Below are 13,980 nucleotides of genomic sequence, written 5' to 3' on the forward strand. Positions count from 1 at the left end.
ACATCATTGGATCCAGTACTTAGGTGACATTACATTCTTGCCTGCCCCATGCCCACACACATCCTTGTGACATAGTATGTTGTCCATCACTGAGGTGATATAACTTTCCCTCTGAAATGGGCCCTGCACACAGTGCAGGAGAGTAACATACTCATCAGCCAGGCACATGGGTAATGATACATTTTTTTGCCAGGGCCATTCACAAAAGATAAGATTATGACATTTTACAGGGCCTGTTATACAGGTGATATGACTCTGCTGCTTAAAAACTGCCCACTGGAATAGTGACATATTGCTAGACCAGGTGACAAAGGTGATTGTACTCTTTTGCCAAGACCATGGTTTCAGGAAGGTTATGTGACATATATCTGGGCCTATCACCTAGGTGATGTGAACTCCTTCTTAGGCTGCCCACATGGAGCATTGTAACATAAGGTTGGAACCTGTTCCTAGGTGATATAACTCTCTTGCCTAGGTCCTTTACTAAAGGGGATTTGTGAATGTCTCAGGACCCAGGACCAGGTGATGTGGTTCTTCAGCCTGGTTTCTTCCCACATATTAAATTGTGACCTATACCTAAAGAAGCACCTAGGTAATATGACTCACTTTATTTGCCGGAGCCCTGCCTATTAATGACTTTGGGTCATATCATTGAGCCCATGACCTAAGAAATTTGACTCACTTCTTCTGTCTGGAATTATACAGTGGGAGAATTGTGACATATTGAGAAGCCCCATACTTAGGTTGTGTGACTCTCCTCTTCTTGCTAAAGAGTGCCTATGAACAGGGCTTTTGCTGTATATCATGACCCAACATCTGGATAATATTATAATACTCTTCTGCCTAGGCCATGGATAAAGAGGGAATTGTGGCATATTGCTTGGCCCAGCACCATAAGAATGTGACTCTTCTGTCTGTGTCAGTGCCACAGAAGGTATTTTGACATATCTTTTGCTCATTCTGTAGGTATTTTGGCACTAATCAGTTTGCTGTGTTTCTTCCACATGTTTTTGTGTCATATTGTGGGTTCCAGCTCCCAGTTAATGGGACCCCATTTCTTAGGCCCTGCCTGAGGAGGGCACTATGATATATTCCTTGGCACAACACCTAAATGATGTTAACCTTCTTCCTAGTTTTTTGCCCACAAATGGGATTATGGCATATACTTTCCTTCAGCTCAAAGGCATGATGATCAAGCTTATTGTGGGATTAAGCCGATAGGAGACATTTTACCTTTTACCCCTAGGTTTAGGTCAATGGTTAAGGTCCTTCATTTCATATTTGTTCAAAGATCACAGAATTTCACAACATTAACTCATATCCTACATTTACAAATCTTATTGTTGAAGTCCTGAATTGAACACATCAATAGAACCAAAAGTTCGAATTGTGACACTCGTAAGGGAATCTGACTACAGGTGAAATGGTGAATCATTTCTACACCCAGCTCACAGGCCTAATAATGGTCTCAACCCTGATGCCAGCCTATAGAAGACATGTTGCCTGACATACCTCTGTTTAGGGCAATATGTAAGATTATGAGTCCATATAAGCATGTAGCCCACAGAAAGTTTTGCAAGACTCATGCATGTTGCATAAAGTTTTAAGATGTTGTAGAGAGTATCATAAAATGGCAAGCACACTTGGGAGTTTATGACTGACATATACACAACTAGATAACAGTTAATGGTGTCATGCTTAAAGATGAGGAGATTATGCCATCTCCCTTGGCTTAGTATAGCAGTATTGAGAGTTTTTGGTTTAAATTATTTTCCATGAGGTCATTGTTACATATCACTGGATCAGAACCATGAAAACATGACTCTTCTGTCTTGGTCCTGCAAAGAGCAGATATTTTCACATATCTCTGCACCTATTGGCTAAATGACATTTCTCACCTGCCAGCCTGCCAGTTCCCTGCCCACAGGGGACACTGTGACATATTGCTAGATATAGCATCTAGGTAATGTGACCCTCCTCTCCTGCATGGATCCTGTTGACTGAAGAAATTGTGACATACCACTGAGGGAAAAGCCTAAGTGACATGGCTCTCTTCCTTGTCGTGTACTCTGCCAAAAGAGGGAATTATTACATATTATTGAGCCCAGCATGCTTGTGGTGTAATTCTTTTTTTTTTCTTTGAATATGTCTACATTGGGAATGGTGGCATATTACTTGAGGCTATACCCAGGTGATGTGGCTCTTCTTCCTGGTTTCTGCCCACATGTTAGATTGTGACCTATAACTAGAGAAAGATATAAGTGATATAGCTCTTCTTTTCTACCTGAGCCCTGCATACAGGAGCACTGGGATGTATCTCTGAGCCCATGACCTAAGTGAAGTGACTCTCTTCTCCTGCCTGGTCTTTACAATGAGAGGATTGTGACATTGCTGAACCCAGCACTCAGGTTATTAGAGAAACAAAAATTTTGACCTATTGCAGGGCCCAGCACACAGAAAATGTTACTCTTTTGCCTGGGTCCTGCATATATGAAGAATTATGGCATATTTCTGGGCCCAGCCCCCTAATAATGTGACTCTCATGGCTGACCCAAAGCCACAAAAGGTATTTTGATATATCCTGGGCTCATTCTGTCGGCGTTTTGGCTCTCACTTCTAGATGTTTTCTTCCACATATGGGATTTTGTCATACTGCAGTTCCAACACCCAGTTGATGTTACTCTAATCCCTATACCCTTCTTAGAGAGGACATTGTGACATGATGCTTGTCACAGCACCTAAGTGATGTTACCTTCCTGACTCACTTTTTGCCCACAAATGTGACTATGTCCTCCTATACCTTACTTCAGTTCACAGGCATGATGGTCAAACTTATTCTGGGATTCAGCCGGTAGGATATATTTTTCCATTCGTTACTAGGCTTAGGGAAATAGATGAGGTCCTGGGTTTCATATTTGTATCAAACTCAAAAACTTTACACTAACTCATAATGTATACACTTCTTGGGTTGTAAAGAGAGTTTTATGAAAGAGATCAGCAAAAGTTCAGATTGGGACTCTCCGTTAGACCCCCAGGTGAAAGCAAATGTCGTCACCATCCCACATGTACAAAGCCCACTATTAAGTTCCTAAGTCTAAAAGTGAATCGAGAAGAAAATTGGAATTGTGATCTTCATATGTTGATCTGGCCTCAAGTGGGATAGTGACCCATTTTTGGATCCAGCTTACAGGCAAAGTAATGGGTCTCATCCCTGAACCCAGCCTACAAAAGATATGTTGACTATCATATCTGGGCTTAGGGCAATATATAAGATAACGAATCCACACAAGCATGTTGGTCTCAGAGTGGTTTACAACTCTCATGAATGCTGTAAAAAGCCTTTGAAAGTTGTAGAGGGTCATACAATGATCCAGAAAACATGTGAAATTGAGTTTCTCATATTCACACCCAGCTCACAGTGAATCGTGTCACTCTGAAAGACAAGGAGTTCTGGCATATAACGAAGCCTATTACCAAGATGTTGAGACTTTTTGGCTTAAATTCCTTCCCATGGATTCACTGTGACATATCACTGGGTTAGAATCATAATAATGTGACTCTTCTGCCATGACACTGTCAACAGGGAATATTATCACATATCTCTTAGCCTATAAGCTAGGTGATTTGTCTCTTGTTTTTGTGCCCTGTCCCCAGAGGACATTGTGAAATATCGGTTTACATAATATTTAGAAAATGTGACTATCCTCTCCTGCCTCGGCCCTTCTCACCATAGAAGTTGTGACATACCACTGATTGCAAAACCTAGGTGATGTAGCTCTCCTTCATATTCTAGACTCCTCCAAAGGAAAGATTATTACATATTGCAGAGCTCAGCACCTAGGTGGTGGAACATTCCTCTTTTTCTTCTTTCCTGTCTATAGTGGGTTTGGTGACATACTATTTGAGGCTGTACCCAATTGATGTGACTCTTTTGACTGGACCCAGCCAAAAAATGAGTATATACTGTATCACTGGCTCAGCACTCAGGTGATGTGGTATGACTCTTCTGATTAGCCCCAGACTACAAATAAGATTATACAATATAACTGGCTCAGCACCCAAGTGATGTGACTCTCCTGGCTTTTTTCTGCTCACAGATCCAGTCGTGACATGTACCTGGTTTAAGCACACATGCACAATAATAATTCTCATACCTGGACCCATCCAGTAGAGATAACTGACTCTCACAGCCAGTCTCACGGCCACTGGTAAAGTCCTGGGCTTTTAAGTTGTATAAATTTCATGAAGGATTATAACACTCAGCTATATCACACAAAGCCTTAATGATACAAAGAGTGTAATAACAGAAACCAGCAATGAGGTGAGAACCCTTGTATGCACACCTAGCTGACACGATTGACATTCTCACATATGAACAGGGCCTAGGAATGAGGTAATAAATCACACACATAAAAAGCAGTCAAAGATTGAAATAATTACTCTCATACATGGATCTGAGTCACAGGTGGTTTGGTAACATATGAACCATGATTCAACACACCTGTGGTGCTGACTCCCCTACTGGAAAACCATCTTCAACTGAGATTGGGGCTCTTATACATGGATCTTGCTCATTGTTGAGATTGTGACTCCTCTACTTCAACCCAACTCACAGAAAAATTGAATCACTTACACAAAAGAAATACTTGTGGGGGATGTGAAACTTATTTCCAAATCTTTCTGAGAATATAAAAGGGAGAGGTAACTTTGCCTAGCACATGAATAATCTGACTCTCTTTAGTAATCCCAGACTAGATTGTGCCATATGTGAAACAAGCACCTAAGAAACATATAAAAGTTTCCAGAGCTCCCACTGCAAAGGTCACTTTTATATATCACTGAGACAATCACCTAGGTGATGTAAAGTATCTGCCTGAAAACTACCTATGAGAATTGTGTCTTAAATCTAGGTCCATACGTCATTGTGACATATATCTGCACCAGTTGCCTAGGCTAAGTTGTTCTCCTCCCTTGCCAAAGTTCTGCCCACATAGTGTGTTTTGATATGTCACTGCAAGCAGCATCCAGATGATGTGGCTTTTGGGCCAGGGTCCTGCCCACAAAGTGTATTGTGACATTTTACTGGACCCACACACACATGGCTGATGTGACTTTCTTGCCTACTCTCTGGCCTCAGGTTACATTTTTGCCTGCAGCTTGCCCACCAAAATTATCGTGACATATTTCTGTGTCCACCTCATGGGTGATGTAACTTTCCTCTCTGGATGGGCCCTGCACAAAGAAAAAGTAGTGACATGATTCAAGACCAAGAACACAGGTAAGACTACTCTTTTGCCAAAGCCATGCCCAAAGGAGAGGATTCTGATGTATCTCTGGTTATGCGGCTCTCCTTCTTGGGTATTGCCAACCTGGAGCATGACGTGTTTCTACACCAGGCACACAGGTGATGGTACTCTTTTGCCAGGGCTATGCTTCATAGAGGACTTTGTAACATATCTCTGGCACTATCACCTAGGTGTAGTCAATTCCTCCTTGGGCACTACCCACATGGAGCATTGTGGCATAAGCAGAGAACCAGCATGTAGGTGATGTAACTCCATTGTCGGGCAGCTGTTCTAAGACAGCCTTATGCAATATCTCAGGATGCAGAACCCAAGCTATGTGGCTCTCCTGTCTGTTTTCTGCCCACATGTTACATTGTGATATATTCCTCAGGAAGCACCTAGGTGATATGAATGTCCTTGAATGCCTGAGCCCTGCCTACTGGGGTCATTGGGATACATCTCTGAGCCCATGACCAAAGTAATATGACTCTCTTGTACCAGGGCCTTTAAAATGGTGGGATTGTGACATATTTCTGAGCCCAGCATTTACAACAGGTGACTCTATTCTTTTTTCTGAACCATGACCACAAAGAAATTTTGACCTATTGCACACAGATGATGTTATTTTTCTGCCAGAGTCCTGAATAAAGATAAAATTATTGCAAGTGGTGGGCTGACCACCCTGATGATGGTACTGTCCTACCTATGCCAGAGCCACAGAGAGTATTTTTGACATGTCTTCAGCTTACTATGTAGGAGTTTTGGCTCTTATCCGTTGGCTAGTATTTTTCACATGTGGAATTCTGTAATATTGCTGGGTCCAGCACGCAGTTAATGTAACACACCTTCCTAGGTTCTTCCTAGAGTGGGCATTGTGACATGTTGATTGCCATATCAGCTACGTGATGTTACTCATTTTTCTAATTTTTTGCCCACAAATGAGATTCTGACATATACCTTGCTTCAGCTTAGAGGTATGATGGTCTCTTATATTAGGATTCAGGCAATAGAAGATATTTTGCCTCTCATCGCTAGGCTTAGGGCAACAGATAAAATTCTGGGTTGGAAATTTGTACAAAGTTCACAAATTTGTCTTGCATAAACTACTTGGGTGATACAGAGTTTCATAACAAGGCCCAGCAAAGAGTTAAGATTGTGACTGTCAATTACACACCCAGGTGAAAGTAAAAGTTGTCACTATCCCACATTTACAAAGCCCACTGTTGATGTACTGAGTCTAACAAGTGAAAAGAATATAAAGATAAAATTGTGGCTCTCATATATGGATCTGGCCACATGTGCGATTGTGACTCATTTTTGACCAAGCTCACAGACATTCCTGACATCAGCCTAAATATGAGATGTTGGCTATCATACCTGTGTTTAAGGCAATATATAAGATTGTGATTTCATATAAGCATGCGGGCCTCAGTGTAGTTTGCAACTTTCATGCATGTCGTATTAAGCCCTCATACATTACAGAGTGTGTCATATCATGGCCCAGCCCACACATGACATTATGACTCATATACACAACAAGCTAACAGTTAAAGGTATCACTCTCAAAGATGAGGAGATTTTGTCTTATCGCTGGTCCTAGTACCCAGGTGTTAAAACCTCTGCATAAATTGTTTCCCGTGTTTGCATTGTGATATATCGTGGGTTCAGAATCATAATAACGTGACTACTCTACCTGGGCCCTGCCAACAACGTATATTATCACAGATCTCTGAGCCTATCAGCTAGGTAATTTGTCTATTTTACACGTGCTTTACCCTCAAGGAACATTATGACATCTCTTGAAGTATCATCTGCAAATGTGACACTTCTTCCTGCCTAGGTCCTGACCACTGAATGAATTGTGACATACAACTAAGTACAAAACCTAGGTAATGCAACTCTCTTCCTTATTCTGGAGTCAGGCAAAAGAGGTAATTATTACATACTGCTGAGCTCAACACCTAGGTGGTGTGACTCTCCGTTTTTTCTTCAAACCTGTCTACAGTGGGCATGATGCCATATTACTTGGTGCAGTACCCAGGTGACATGACTCTTCTGACTTGGCCCTGCCTTTGAAGGAGTTTATAATGTATCCTGAGCTCAGAATCCAGGTGATGAGACTCCCCCACCTTGCTTCTGCTCACAGATTAAATTATGACATATAACTGGGTTCAGCTCACATGCACAAATAAAACTGTCATACCTAGAACCAGAAAAGAGAGATATTTTGACTCCTATAGCCAGTCTTATGGCCACAAGTAAAGTACTGGGTCTCCTAATGGTATAAAGTTCACAGAGGATTATGACACTCTGGCATATTGTATAAAGCCTGAGTGGTAAAAACAGTGTTATAACAGGGAACAGGAACGAGGTATCATTGTGACTCTTGAGTGCACAGCCAGCTGACCCAGTAGTCATTCTCACAAGACCAGGGCCTAGAAATAAGGCATTAAACCTCACAAAGAGAGCAGTCAAAAGTTAAAATTGCTCCTCTTCTATATGGGTAGTTTGGTGATGCACGATTGAGCACATCTGTGAGGCTGTGACTCCTCTGCTGGAACACATTATTCAAGTGGAATTGGGCATCTTATACATGAATCTTGCCCACTGTTCAGACTGTGACTCCTCTGCTTTGACATGAAGTGTTGACTTACATACACAAATCCAGAACTTGTGCAGCACTGTAAAACTTATTTCTAAATATTTACTAGCATGTGGTGACGACATAAAAGTTAGCTGAGCCCCTGAATAATTTAACGACCATACACCTAAGTATAGATGCCTGGGTGTGCATACAAAGGGCAATTTTACATATTACTGGGATCAGCACCCTTGTGATGTGAAATACTTGCCTTATCCCTGCCTATAAAATGCTTTATGGCTTATATCTAAGTTCATCATGTAAGTGATGTGACTCCATTCTACTGCCTTGGCCCTGCACTTATGGTGCATTGTGACACGTAACTGGGTACTGCACCCAGGTGATGTGACTCTCCATTTTGAGTTCTGCCAACAGAAAGCTTTGTAATATATCATTTAATTCAGCACCTAGGTGATGTTTCTCCTTTCCTGCATGGCTCTGACCAAAGGGGAGATTGTGACTTTGCTAAACCCAGCACCAGGTGAGATCACTTTTATACTTTGGTTTTGCACATAGCGGCCAGTGTGACATATGTCTAAGCCAATTGCCTAGGTGAAGAGGGTCTCCTCAATTACCTAAGCCCTGCCCACATGGGGGATTTTGATATGTCACTAAAACCAGCATCCAAGTGACTTGACACTTTTTCCAAGGCCCCGCTTACAAGAAAGATGGCTATATCTCACTGGACCACCACCCACCCAGGTGATGTGACCTTCCTCCTTGCTCTCTGTTTACAGGTGATATTGTGCCATATACCTGAGACCAGACAAAAGGACTAATCAGGATTCTTAAATCTGGACCCAGGTCATATGCAAGATGGTGACTCCCATTCCTGGAACTGTCAACCAGTGTTATTGTTATATATACCTTTACCTAGCTCCTGAGTGATTTAATAATCCTGCCTAGGCATAGACCACAAATGAGATTTGGAAATATACCTCAGGTGAGCACCTTGGTGATTTGACTCTCCTGTCTTAACAATATCCTAAAGAAAGATTGTAACATGTCTCTGGACCCACCATCTAATTACCTGACTCTCCTATCCTGCCTGGACCCTGCTTCCACTGAGGATTATAGCTTTTCTAAGCACTGCATCTAAATGATGTGACTGTCTTGCTTGGCCCTTTCAATGGGACACATTGTGACATATCTCTGTGCCTATTATTTAGGTGATATGAGACTCCTCTTCTTTCTAGACTCTGCCCACAAAGGGCATTATGCCATACATCTGGGTGTAACACCGAAGTTACAAAACTTTTCTGCCACGAACTTGTCTACAGGAAAAATAATGGAAAATTCCTGGTTCAGAATTTAGGTGACTTAGCTCTCGTGCCTATTTCATTACCACAGAGTAATTTGGGACCTATACATGGGCACAACTTACAGGTATAATGACTCTTGTATGTAGACCCTACAAATAAAAGTAACTGAATTTCTAACTTACTTTAGAAACATGAGTAAATTATCTGGTCATGGTGGCTCAGGCCTCTAATCCCAGCACTTTGGGAGGGTGAGTTGGGTGGATCACAAGGTCAAAAGATCGAGACCATGCTGACCAACATGGTGAAACACCATCTCTGCTAAAACTACAAACAGTAGCAGGGTGTGGTGGTGTGCGACTGGAGTCCAAATTAGTCAGGAGGCTGAGGCAGAAGAATCACTGAAACCTGGAAGGCAGAGGTTGCAATGAGTAGAGACTGCACCACTGCACTCCAGCCTGGGTGACAGAGCAAGACTCTGTCTCAGCAACAACAAAAACCAAAACAACAACAGCAACAACAACAACAACAACAACAACAAAAGAGTGAATAAATCTCATAAATCTCTTTCTGGTAAAAAAAAAAAAAGGTGGGGATCAAAGAGGATTATAACACCCTCAGATGTTTTATAATGCCCTTGGCTTGTACAGAGAGTGTAAAAACAAAATTCAGCAGAAAGGTGAAATTGTGAGTCTCATATACCTACCCAGCTGACAGTAAAGACTGTCACTGTCTGAAATATATGAAGTCAACTGTCACTCATGAAAACAAGGTATGTGTGGTAGTGTAAATCTCATTTCAGGAATTTTCTCCCAATGTCATTTTGAAAAAAAATCCTTGCTGACCATCTGTGTGACTTGACTCTCCTGACTGGTTTCAGCCTGAGGATTTTATTGTGATTTCTACTTAGGGCAACATCTAGGGGATGCAACTCTCCTGTCTGGGCCCTGCTCTCAGTAAGGGTCACGACATATCACTAGGTCCACCACTCAAGTCATGTTACATTTTTGCCTGTGCCATTCCCACAGAAATCATTGTGACATATCACTGTGTCATATGTCATACAACCACTTAGGTGATATAACTCTCCTCATGACAATGCGCCCTGCACACAGTGATGGATAGTATCATATGGCTGGTTCAGGCCCATAGATGGCAATAATCTTTTATTGGAGTCATGTCCTAATGAGGGCATTGTAACAAATCTCTGGTACTATCACTTAGGTGATTTTGCTCTCCTGCCTGGGCCCTGCTTACCTGGATAGTGACATGTTACTAAGCTAGGCAAACAGGTGATGGTACTCTTTTGCCCAGGCCATGCCTTAAGAAGGATATTGTAACATATCTCTGGCCTATTACCTAGGTGATGTGACTAACATTTTGAGCCGTGCCCACGTGGAGCATTGTGACATAACGGTACAACCTGCACCTATTTGTTATAATGCTCTTGTGTGGGTGTTGTCTTAAGGGCGGCTTGCATGATATATCTCAAGAGCCAACATCAAGGTGATGTGGCTCTTTTGTCAGCTTTCACCTCACGTGTTAGATTGTGTTATATACCTACAGAAGCACCTATGTGATATGACTCTACCCTTCTGCCTGAGCCCTGTCTACTTGAGACATTGGGTCATATATCTGAGCATGTGTCTTAAGTGATGTGAATCTTTTCTTCTGCCTGAGTCTTTGCAATGGGGTGATTTGACATACTGCTAAGCCCAATACTTAGGCACTATGACTCTTCTTTTTTTCCCCAACCATGCCCAAGAAAAAGATTTTTGAGGTATTGCAGGTCCCAGCACCCAGATAATCTTTCACTTCTACCTGGGTTCTTCATAAAGAGATAATTATGGCATATTGCTGGGCCCCTCACCCTGATGATGTAACTCTCTTTCCTGTGCCAGAGCAACTTAAAGTATTTTTACATATTATAGACCCATTCAGTAGGTGTTTTTGGTCTCATCATTTATCTGGGTTTTTTTTCCCACACTTGGGATTGTGTCATATTGCTGGGTCCAGCCCCCATTTAATGTAACCTTCACTTCTATACCATGCCTAGAGAGGACATTGTGACGTATTGCTTGACACAGCACCTAAATTGTGCTACCCTCCTGCCAAGTTTTTTTTTTTCTACAAATGGGATTTTGAAATTTACCTTGCCTCATTTCAAAGGCATCATAATCAAACTTATATTGGGATTCCACCAATAGTAGATACTTTGCCTCTCATTGCTACACTTAGGGCAGTAGGTAAGTTTATGAGCTGCATATTTACATAAAGCTCACATATTACAACAATAATTCAAATTCTGTAAATATTTTGGCTGGTACAGAGAGTTCTATAACAGGGCCTAGCAAGAGGTGAAGACCGTGACTGTAGATTACACATGTCATGCAGGTGAGAGATGAAGATTTCATTATCCCACATTTACAAAGACCACTGTTGAAGTCCTCAGTCTACCAAGCAAATTAAGTACAAAGATGGAATTGTGACTTTCACATGTAAGCATTCCTACAGTTGAGATGGTGATTCAGTTCTGGACTCAGATCACAGTCATAATATTGGGTCTCCTGTCTGAACCCAGCCTATAAGAGAGATGCTGTCTACCATAACTGAGTTTAAAGCAATACATAAGCTTGTGAGTCAACAGGAGCATGTAGGCCTCAGAATGGATTGCAAATCTCTTGCATGTTGCATAAAGCCGTTGAATATTGTAGAATATGTCATATAATGACCCAGAACACACGTTACATTGTGACACTTACATGCATACCAGTAAAGTGTCCCCCAAAAAGATAAGGAAATTGTGTCATATCATTATGCCTAGTAACCCTAGGTGTTGAGATTAATGGCTTAAATTCTTTACCATAGGTGGATTGTGAAATATCGCTGTGTTAGAATCACAATAATGTGACTCTTGTTCTTGGACCCAGCAAACAGGAAATATTATCACATATCTCTAGGCCTATTTGCAAGTGGATGTGTCTCTCCTGCCAGTGTCCTGCCCACAGGGAACACTATGACATGCCACTAGATATAGCATCAAGGTAATGTGACTCACCTCTCCTGCCTGGATCCTGCCCACTGATGAAACTGTGACATACCCCATCCTGGACTCTGCTAAGAGCAGCAATTATGTCATATTGCTGAGCCCAGCAGGTAGAGGATGTAACTATCCACTATATTTTCAACCCTGTATACAGTTGTCAAGATGATATATTATTTGAGATTGTACCCAGTGATATGACCCATGTGACTGGCTCCTTACCACAGAGGAGATTACAGTGTATCCATGGCTCGGTATGCAAATGATGTGACTCTTCTGCCTTGTTCCTGTCCAAAGAGAAAATTGAGATACATACCAGAAATCAGCACACTTGCACAATAATAACTCTCATACAGCAACCCAGCCAGGGGGAATATTTTAACTCTCATAGCCTGTCTTACAGCCATGGGTAAATTCCAAATCTGCCACCTATAAGAATTCACAGAAAGGTAGCCTAGTCAGGCATATCATATTAATCCTGAGTGGTACAAAAATGTCATAACAGGCATCAGCAACCACGTGCTATTGTGACTCTTGGATGCACACCCAGCTGGCATGGTTGTTATAAACAGGGCCTACGAATGATGTACTAAATTTCCCTAACATAAGCAGCTGAAGCTAGAAATTGTTACCTCATATATGAATCAGATCCATAGGTGGTTTGGTGATGTTTGAACCATGATTCAGCAGACCTTTAGTGATGTGACTCTCATCCTGGAACACAATCTTCAAGTGGGATTGGGGCCCTTATACATGCATCTTGCTCATGGTTGATATTGTGACTCCTGTACTTTGACCCAATCACAGGAGATATTGAGTCCTATGCATGAAGCTCAGACTTGTGTGGGACTGTGAAACTGATTTCTGAACGTTTTTTAGTGTGTGAATGAGAAGTGTGACTTTGCCCAGCATCTGAGTGTTCTGACTCTGTTTTCTAGGCCCAGAGCAGCGTTGAAATTCTGACATATGGGCAACAGGCAATAGACAACACATTTAGCAATGTGACAAGGGGCACTTTTACATGACACTGACACCAGAATGCAGCTGATGTAAAATCTTGGCCTTAGCCCTGCCTACAGACAGCACTGTGGCTTTTTTCTAGATCCATCACATAAGTGACATGACTTCTTTCTACTGCCTTGGCATTGCACTTATGGTGCATTGTGACACATAACTGGGTACTGCACTCCGGTAATGTGACTCATTTTTTTGTGGCACTCTGCCAATAGGAGGCTTTGTAACAAAACACTTGGTTGAACACCAAAGTGATGTTTCTTCTCTCTTGCCTGAGCTCTGGCCACTGGAGAGATTGTGAAATGTTGCTGAACCCAGCACCAAAGAGAGGACACTCTCCTGCTTTGGCCCTGCACATAGGGGCTATTGTGTCATCTCTCCAGGCCAATTGCTTAGGTGAAGTTTGTCTCCTTTCCTGCCTAAGCCCTGTCTTTAGGGTGGATTTTGATAAACCACTTAAACCAGCATCCAGGTGATGTGACTCTTTTCCAGGAGTCATGTCCACAAGGAGGATTGTGATATTTTACTGGACCAGCACCCACTCAGGTGATGTGACTTTCCTTTCTTCTCCTTGCCCACAGGTGAAATTGTGCCATATACCTGAGACAGATCAAAGGAATTATAACCTTATACCTGGAGCCAGGATGTGCAGAATGGTGACTCTCATTCCTGAACATTTCCACCAGTGTTACTGGGACATACACATTTGTCCAGCTTCTTAGTGATTTAATAATCCTG

At 42.0% G+C, this 13,980-nt stretch overlaps 1 pseudogene; it reads left to right on the plus strand.

The window, feature by feature from the left end:
* Nucleotides 1–850: 850 nt before the first annotated feature.
* The window catches only part of LOC129025711 (testis-specific basic protein Y 2-like), a 42,048-nt pseudogene continuing 28,918 nt past the window's right edge, over nt 851–13,980 (plus strand).

The sequence above is a fragment of the Pongo pygmaeus genome, chromosome Y, assembly GCF_028885625.2.
Source record: "Pongo pygmaeus isolate AG05252 chromosome Y, NHGRI_mPonPyg2-v2.0_pri, whole genome shotgun sequence".
Classification (NCBI taxonomy): domain Eukaryota; kingdom Metazoa; phylum Chordata; class Mammalia; order Primates; family Hominidae; genus Pongo; species Pongo pygmaeus.